At 34.9% G+C, this 8746-nt stretch overlaps 1 protein-coding gene and 1 long non-coding RNA gene across 2 annotated transcripts in view; both read right to left on the reverse strand.

Moving 5' to 3' along the window:
• LOC134661441 (uncharacterized) overlaps positions 1–5216 on the reverse strand; it is a 380476-nt gene extending 375260 nt beyond the window's left edge. The window contains exon 1 of the long non-coding RNA XR_010097955.1: positions 5204–5216. This is a non-coding gene — a long non-coding RNA (uncharacterized LOC134661441). The remainder of the gene's footprint in view (positions 1–5203) is intronic.
• The window catches only part of LOC134661438 (aquaporin AQPcic), a 42489-nt gene extending 34924 nt beyond the window's left edge, over positions 1–7565 (reverse strand). The window contains exon 1 of the mRNA XM_063517532.1: positions 7422–7565. The gene's annotated coding sequence lies outside the window, so the exon portion shown is untranslated. The remainder of the gene's footprint in view (positions 1–7421) is intronic.
• Positions 7566–8746: the final 1181 nt, after the last annotated feature.

The following is an 8746-nucleotide window of genomic DNA, read 5'->3' on the forward strand; positions in this document are numbered from 1 at the left end:
CTCGTTTTGTAACTTCGACCCTTGAATTTTAAGAACCCTTATTATATCACTGTTGCATAAACTACTATTATCGGAGATGTGATATGGGTTTCTATAAATTACTCTTCAAGGTAGACGTCGGTAAACATGCGTAGCTACCTACCGAAAATACAGGTGATATGAGTGACTTTAAATAAATATTGCAAGCTGGCCAAAGAAAATATGCCTTATCTTGAACGGTACCTACGTAGCTACATCGTTCAAGTGGCGGTAATTACTATCTAGTGTAAACAGGCCTAATCTTTGTTTTATTGCAAAATATCATCACACCCGCTAATGGTTATTTTTATAACACGTAAAGATGACAACGTCAATCTCACGTCAGGGATCCTACGCTAATCAAGGGAAACGAAAATTACGCGTCTTTTGTTTGCTTTAGCAACCTTGGACTCTTATCAAAGTTTTAGATTATTCGTTAAGAACACAACTCATTTTATTTGAAAATACTTCATTCTTTCTAGCTCTTAGCGTGTTGCATTGAGACAGACATAAAGATAGCGATACTATAACAAGACATGTTAGCCGTCCGTGTGATGGGCGATTTGAATACGTCAGATTGGCTACGGCTGTAGTGTACTTGGGTTATTGGAGCGGTTTTGTTCGTCTCGGTGTAATTGTCATGTAAGATAAATCTACTCAGAAGCCGCCCGCCGTTGCGTGCCAGGGCCAATCGTCACTCCGACATGAATACTTGCCAGAAGCTACATGACATGTCGCATGGTTATCATTTTTGCATTGTTGTAATAGATATGAAGACGGATAAATTTTATGGTCTTAACAATATGAGACAGTTGCATTCCTAGCATCTACTAGCTACTTGATAAGTACCTAGGTAGGAAGTTAAATACTTATACAAATTAATTCAAAAGCGCCCGGTTGCAAACGCAACTGAAGGTTGCGTCTTTTCGTTGCTTACTAAGTTGAAATAAGATAATTATTAATTAAAAAAAACCGGACAAGTGCGAGTCGGACTTGCTTACCAAGGATTCCGTACCTACAAGTTTAACTTATTTTTTACAAATGTATACTCTTCAACATTTCCCTGTATTTGTAAGACGAAATTACTTGCCAAATTTCAAATATTTGAGTATGCGCCGACCGGTTCTTGCTCGGCCGGCCGGTGTGATAACAGATGCGCTAGTAGTTGCGCAGTTTGTGATTTTTGCAATAATTATGTTGTTTACGAACGATGTTTTTGAGGACTGTATAATTTATTATTTAAGTACTGCGGAATGGAGTATCGAGATAAACTTAAGTGTAATGTTTAGTAATTTTATAACTTGCATGCTAAGTATACCTACCTATCTGTCCTATCCCAATGGCTCAAATATGGGTCGTATATAATTATAAGGCGTTGAGAGGTCGTGGGAACGGAGAGGGTAACTATATCCAGATACTGTACAAATCTAACTGGTTCCCCGCGATACAGGTCTCACCTAGTGCGGGGGCCCTGGTAAATATGTAAAGCATAGTTTATTGGTAAATAAATGTTTTTTTTTAACCATTCTGGTTTAACGATGCTTTTCGATCTAATAGTATTCTCAAGTCAAAATAATGAGGAAGTAAACCAAAAACTCAATAGTATCCTAAACGTAATTGTTAAGTGGTTTGATGACCATAATTTACTATTAAATCTTAAAAAACTAACCTTATCCAGTTTAGACCCCACCAAAGACCCCCCATAGATATAAATTACACATACCTGAATAATACTTTCCAGCAAATTAGTAATTGCAGTCTTTATAAATATCGACGAAAATATCAATTGGAAATCTCATATTGACAAAATTAGTACAAAACTTTCTCGGTTTACCTATGTCTTAAGAAATATTAAAAAAAGCACAGATTTTAAAACAGCCGTTGCTGCATATTATGCATTTACTCAAACCTGCCTCCAATATGGAATCATTTTGTGGGGCAATAGCACAGACATACTACAACTACAACTATTCATACTGCAGGAAAGGTGCATAAGGATTCTTACAAATACTAAAAACCTTCAAACCTGTAGACCTCACTTTAAAAACTTAAAATTTTTAACTTTACCGTATTTATATATTCTAGAAGCCAGTAAATTTGTCCGCAAGAATCCAAGTTTATATACAAAAGCAACAGACCGCCACACATGTGCCATAAATATAAGAAATAAAGATAAATTAGCCATACCATCAAGTAACTTACAAATTAGTAATAAGAGCCATCACGTAATGACTATAAGAATTTATAATTACCTTCCAGAAGAAATAACTAAAGAGCAAACATACATACAATTCGTTACTAAGCTAAAAACCTACCTAATAGACCACAGTTTCTACTCTCTGCACGTGTTTTTCAATGCAAATAAGTATAATTCTAAGATAATAAAATAATATTTTTGTTATTTTGTTATATGCGTAGAAAAAGATGTTTAGAAATTTGTGTACCTTTCTTATTGTGTATATTTTATACATATTTTGTAATTGCAATACCCTTGTAGGGTAACTATTGTACCTTTAGAGTAAGACCTGTACACCAACATGTGCGCAATAAAGCTATTCTAAATTTGTATGTAATTGTGATTTATCTCTAATAAATAAATAAAATAAAAAATAGTTCTAGGTCAATGGGAAAGTATGTACTTACCTACTTACATATAGCGCTGGCGGTATACCGAGAAATTCAGTAAAATGCTGCAAATGATGTTAAAGGTATGAAAATCGGTACTTATACGATTGATCATTAGGACATTTGAAACAATTTGACCCGAAGCACCAACAAATAAAAAAAACCGAGATGAGTTATGACGTCATCTTTTTTTGTATGGAATTAAAAAAAAATTGTTTAGAAACCTATCGTGTGTGGTATTAAACGAAAGGGCTTTCTGAGCCGATTCCAAAAATATATCATACTCGTATCATTTCAGTATTTTTTTTTAAATTATAATATAAATAATTTTCAAAACATACCAAGTTTGGGCTTCTCAATATTTATTTGTAAAATATACCTCAAATTATACCTAATATCCTCATACCTAACCCTAATAAATCAATTTTGAAAATATTTACATTTAGTATATTTTTTTTAATTTTTCTATTTTACAAAGTGTGATCTATGAATCTCTCAATTAAATATTTAAATAGAAAGCATAATAGTTATTTTCGATACAAGTGCGAAAAAGAGGAAATTCGAAACGAGTGGCGATAAATTAAACACGACCGAAGGGAGTGTTTTAAATCGACACGAGTTGCGAATTACCTATTCGCACGTGTATCGAACAACGTTTTACAGTACATATGGCACTTTAAAGTTTCGACATACGCACGAAAAGTGCTATTTTACGCACTAGTGCCATATGTACTGTAAAATTAATTTATAACGGTTTTTCCAGAAAGCCGCTTATATCTCGGAATCTATAAGTCGTAGTAAAAATTATCTATGTAAGAATTAACTGAAAAAAAAACGCACCTTTAACGCCCCCTCCCCCCCTTTTCCCAGAGTTCTCCACCCCCCACTTATCAGAACTTTTTCTTGCTTAAAGCTTAGATATTACCAAAGGAACATGTACCTAAAGTCTATTTTTTTATTCGGTAGACTGAAATGACAGTTCATAGTATGGAATGACATTTCATGTTCATACTATTAACTGTCATTTCAGTCTACCGAATAAAAAAATAGACTTTAAACCAAGTTTCAATACTCTTATTTTACCCGAATGACATTATACTCGTATTGAGTAATTCGGCAGGGGTATTATGTATTACACTTTGTAAAATTTAAAAATAAAAAAAAAAACTAAATGTTTTCAAAATTGCTTTATTAGGATTAGATAATTATGAGGATATTAGGTATAATTTGAGGTATATTATACAATTTTTTTGAACGGTATTGTATCTGGTCTGGAGAAGCCCAAACTTGGTATGTTTTGAAAATTATTTTTATTATAATTTAAAAAAAATGACTCAATGTTATGATGTGATATATTTTTGGAATCGGCTCAGAAAGACCTTTCGTTTAATACTACACACGATAGGTTTCTAAACAAATACTTTTTTATTCCATACAAAAAAAGATGACGTCATAACTCCTCTCGTTTTTTTTATTTGTTGGTGCTTCGGGTAAAATTGTTTCAAATGTCATCAATCGTACTATAAGGGTTCCATTTTTTCCTTTTGAGGTACGGAACTCTTAAAATAATGCCAAGATCAGATTTACGTAATACTTATTTTATGTAAGTTTGTATTTAGTAAATTATGATATAACATGGATGAGTCGATGGGTAAGTAGGTATTGTGAGGGGCGGCGTGAAATATTGGAGTAGGTACAACACATTGTCTCTAACCGGGTCGCAGGCGCGGTTCCGGCAGCTCATGGCTAATCAATTATCACGCATTGGACACCAAAAATGTAACACCACTGCGATAATTGCAACAAGATTGCCGATATAACTTTTGATTTTCACGTCTCAATGCCAGCCCTAGTTAGGTACGCGGTGTAAAGTTTACTTTGCCAATATGTACCTATTTATTATACGTACAATATACATCCATGTAAGGATATGCCTCGATTGATATAACAATTATTAGAGTGCTGAGAATATCTGTAGAGTCAGACCGAGAAAAGCCTGCAGCGATTTTGATAGCCCACGCAGTGCAAGTGTCATTTTAAACGTCAAACTTCTATGAAATTATGACGTGTAAATAACACTTGCACTACGTGGGCTATCAAAATCGCTGCAGACTTTTCTTGGTCTAACTCTACTTCGGATGTTCAGGCTGGGGCGGATTTGGAAACAATGGCGTTACAAGTTCGCAAATTGTGGGCATCTTTCTCTGTCACTCTAATTCTTACGCATTAATTGTATTGGAGTAAAAGACAAAGATGCCCGCGCAATTTGCGAACTTCGGTGTTCGCGATAGGCTTTCTGAGGCTGTCCATAGCGATTCAACACGGCACGTTACGGGGCGATAGTGTTGGTCAAGTTTTATTATTCAGTAATTTCATTTGTGAATAATCGTTGTGAATAATATAATTTACGTGTATTGTTTTTTTCTAATGCTATCTGATTTTTGGTGTTTTAGTGTTAGTTAGTGTTACCAAACTTTAGAGTATATTATAGTTTTTAGGATATGTTTAAGAATACTTGTTTTTTGACATGTTTTCAAATTTCTACACACGCTACTTACACAAACTACTTATAATAGTGTGTCCATATGACACGATGGACACACTATTAAAGTACAATGGGATTGTCTGTTATCCAAATATTTTAGATAAATGATATACCTAAATATAAACGTTAAAATAATTTATGTACATACATTTATGGCAGCTGTATTGTGATCCAAAAAAGCTCTTCGACTTTTTAAATACTCGGTTTTCTGAACCTACTGCACCTTAATGGGTGACAATCCGACAGTTAAATTGGAAACTTAACCTACTTATTCATTACAACAGCAATTACAGCAAAGCATAAAGTTCCCTGGACTAATGAATAGCTTACAGTTTTCGAGTAAAATGGATGTGACATGGATGTTGCATGGATGTGACGTACGGACCGATGGACATGATGAAATAGGGTTCAGTTTTTGCCGGAACCTTAAAAAGTCTTAAAGTCCGCCTAGTGTGACAGACGCGCAACTACGGAACCCTACACTGAGCCCGAGATGGTCTTGGCCGAATTTTTAAATGCCATACATAATTGTACCTACACTACAAAAAGGTAGCTAACAAAAAATTTAGGTGTTCTGACTTGACTAACAATAGGAAAAAATGGAAACATATTACTATTTGCTATTTGTCCTCCCGAGGGACAAGTGGGAATTAATGTATTCCTATTTGTTCACGTCAGGGACAAATGGATTAATTCTTCCTATGGGTCGGGCCTCGTGTTCGTGACGCGTTTATAAATAATTATGAAAATTAATTATTGCACATTAACAACAGCACGTAACGTATATTTTTAGGTTCTGTCAGCGACGCAAAAAATTTTAGGCTAGGTAAATGTGGAAAACTTACGTAAGATTTTGGCGCTCTTAACAGTAGGTAGGTACGGTAAAAATAATGTCAAGTAAAAATCTATTTTTGAACTTCCGGTGATTTTTCATTGAATACCTACTAAACGCTTTATGTAAATTGTTAAGTATGACTCAAGTATAAGTAGATATTTTTTTATCGATCTTATCTGTGTATTAGAAATATTTTTGTTCGATAACGGCAATCATTATAAAAATAAACATTCGCATAAGAGCCAGTCAATCCTTTTAAACATGAAACACATTTTTTTACACCATCTTTATTATATGTAGGTTGTATGATTCGTACCCTGCCTACAATACCTAATTGATTCCCTTTTGTTACGTGTTGATGTATTTTGGAGATAAAAATATTAGTACATAGGTACATGCTGTGTAAATTATTGTTCGGTAGGTACTTATCAACTTGTGTCCCGTTCATTGTAGATAAACAATCATGCATTAAGAGTTAAATTAAAAATACGTTCGCGATATTGCAGAACGAGAATCTTAAGGGCGGTTTAAGACGAGCGTTTTTTCTGTGCGTGTACGGTCGTTTCGACGTTAAGTTATATTTTTAGGTCTATAGGTTGATAGATAGATAAACATTTATTTGACATAAGCGGTATAGGTTGAGGTAAGCCTACACGCGCTTCCAAAAACTAGCTTAAGGAGCGTAGGTATAAAACGCTAGTCTGAAACCGTCGTAATACACTTCGCGTTAAATGCATCTTAACGTCGTAAGGGCCACTCATGGCGACCCAAGGCATTTATGAAATGGATATATGTACTTACATAGATATATGTAAATTAAAAAAAAATTGGTACCGATTCGATGACAGCAATCAGAATAAAAACTGTCCTATTTTAGGACGCTGAGCTGTAAGCTATAAAAAATATTGGGCCTTACGAGGTTAATATTAAACGAAATTTATACTAAATTAAAGAAAAAAGGTGTAAGAAGCGTCGAGTACCTACGATACAAAGAAAGCGTTTATGATTATGACCTAGGTATCTTATTAAAAGTTATTAAAGACTGTAATGTACCTACTTAGATTTTACCACGATAAAAACCCAAAAACAATTTTAGTCTACTTCATAGCTACAACACAGTTTTTGCAAGTACTTGAATGTAAGACAATAGACATCGTACTATTTTATTTGGTACCTATATTCAAAAAACAGAAGTAGAAAAGATACTTGGCCTATCATTGCGTAGAGTTATCTTATCTAACCCAATTCACCAATAAAATTGCACACCGTCACGTTTCCAAATTAATACAAACATTACGAGAACTCTAGGAAGCAGTACTCGTAGTAAATATGAAAAAATAATCCTAAACCAAATTAATATAAACGGCTGCTTAAAAAGGCATAGTTTTGACGACTTACCTAAAACACGAACAATGAATCTTCAACTAGGAAGGAAAATATTGCCACTAAAATATTTTTTTACACGAAGCACGTTTTGAGTTAAAACTTTCTTGCGTGTATTTATTATAAAGTTGTATTAGTGTCCATGCACCCCAACCGTTTGTCGCGAGTTTTTGATGTCGTTTGAGCGGCACATTTGAAGAAGCCGCGTTCATGGGTGATAGCTTTATAATCGTCAACAGTAGCGCCACCCATCGCAAGTACTGGAAACATGGTTGTATCTTTGATGTTCACGCCATCTATTGAGAAATAGATGTAAATTCTACGGTACGGTCTTGTTGCGTACCATATAAACTAATCCATTTATACCCGTGGTTTCTAACTTTTCAGTCCGGTCACCCCTATGACTAACTAGGGAACCTGATTTTACCCCTCCTCCCAATGGTAATAAAAATTAAAACGTGTACGTTTGTTGTATTGTTATATTAGGTTAGCTTATTACCTCCGTAAAATACCAGTTTTACCCCCACGGGGGTAATTACCACTTAGGTTAGGAACCACTGGTTTATACCCTGCGGTTCGTAGGTAAGGTACCCCAAAAGACGCAATCAGTTTTACTTTTTTAGATAAATAACTTACCTACGTTTTAGAGTCGAAAATCTGTATATCAAAGGATATAGTTACGTGTGGCAGTGCCACCATAAACGTACTACATATTTTCATAGAGTTCCGACCCTAGCATTTTTAAATAGCGTCATCTATGTATTAGAAATGGGGTGTTGTATAGTTGTTTATAAATATTATGTTGTCTAGTTGGTGGTTAGTCTTTTCTGTTTGCCTATGTTACTAACTTTTGCTTGTTGTGTGAGCATAATAATATACCGTCAGGGTACGGAATAGACGAACCTTATCATAGTCTAATAAAACATGGTCTTCTCTTTCCAGAGTGACACAAGCCTACGTCACAATAACATTGCCACTTTATATAGCGGAGTATATTATTATACCATGAACCTTATATTATAGCCGATTTACGTTCGGGGCTCGTGGCTCGGCTCGCGGTTCGTCCGTGTCTCGCCTCGTGTGGCACGGCTCATGGCTCTGCCATCCGACCTTTCTACACAGAGGAAACTAAAAATTATTGGGATGACAGGTTTCCTCACGATGTTTTCCTTCATTAAAAGTGATTGGCAAAATATAATAGATAGATATGTAAATACATAGAAAACACCCATGACAGAAACAAATATCCATGCTCGTCACACAAATAAATAAATGACCGTACCGGGATTTGAATCCAGAACCATCGGCTTCATGTGTCACCATCACTACCGTATAGGCCA

The sequence above is a fragment of the Cydia amplana genome, chromosome Z, assembly GCF_948474715.1.
Source record: "Cydia amplana chromosome Z, ilCydAmpl1.1, whole genome shotgun sequence".
In the NCBI taxonomy this organism is placed as follows: Eukaryota; Metazoa; Arthropoda; class Insecta; order Lepidoptera; family Tortricidae; genus Cydia; species Cydia amplana.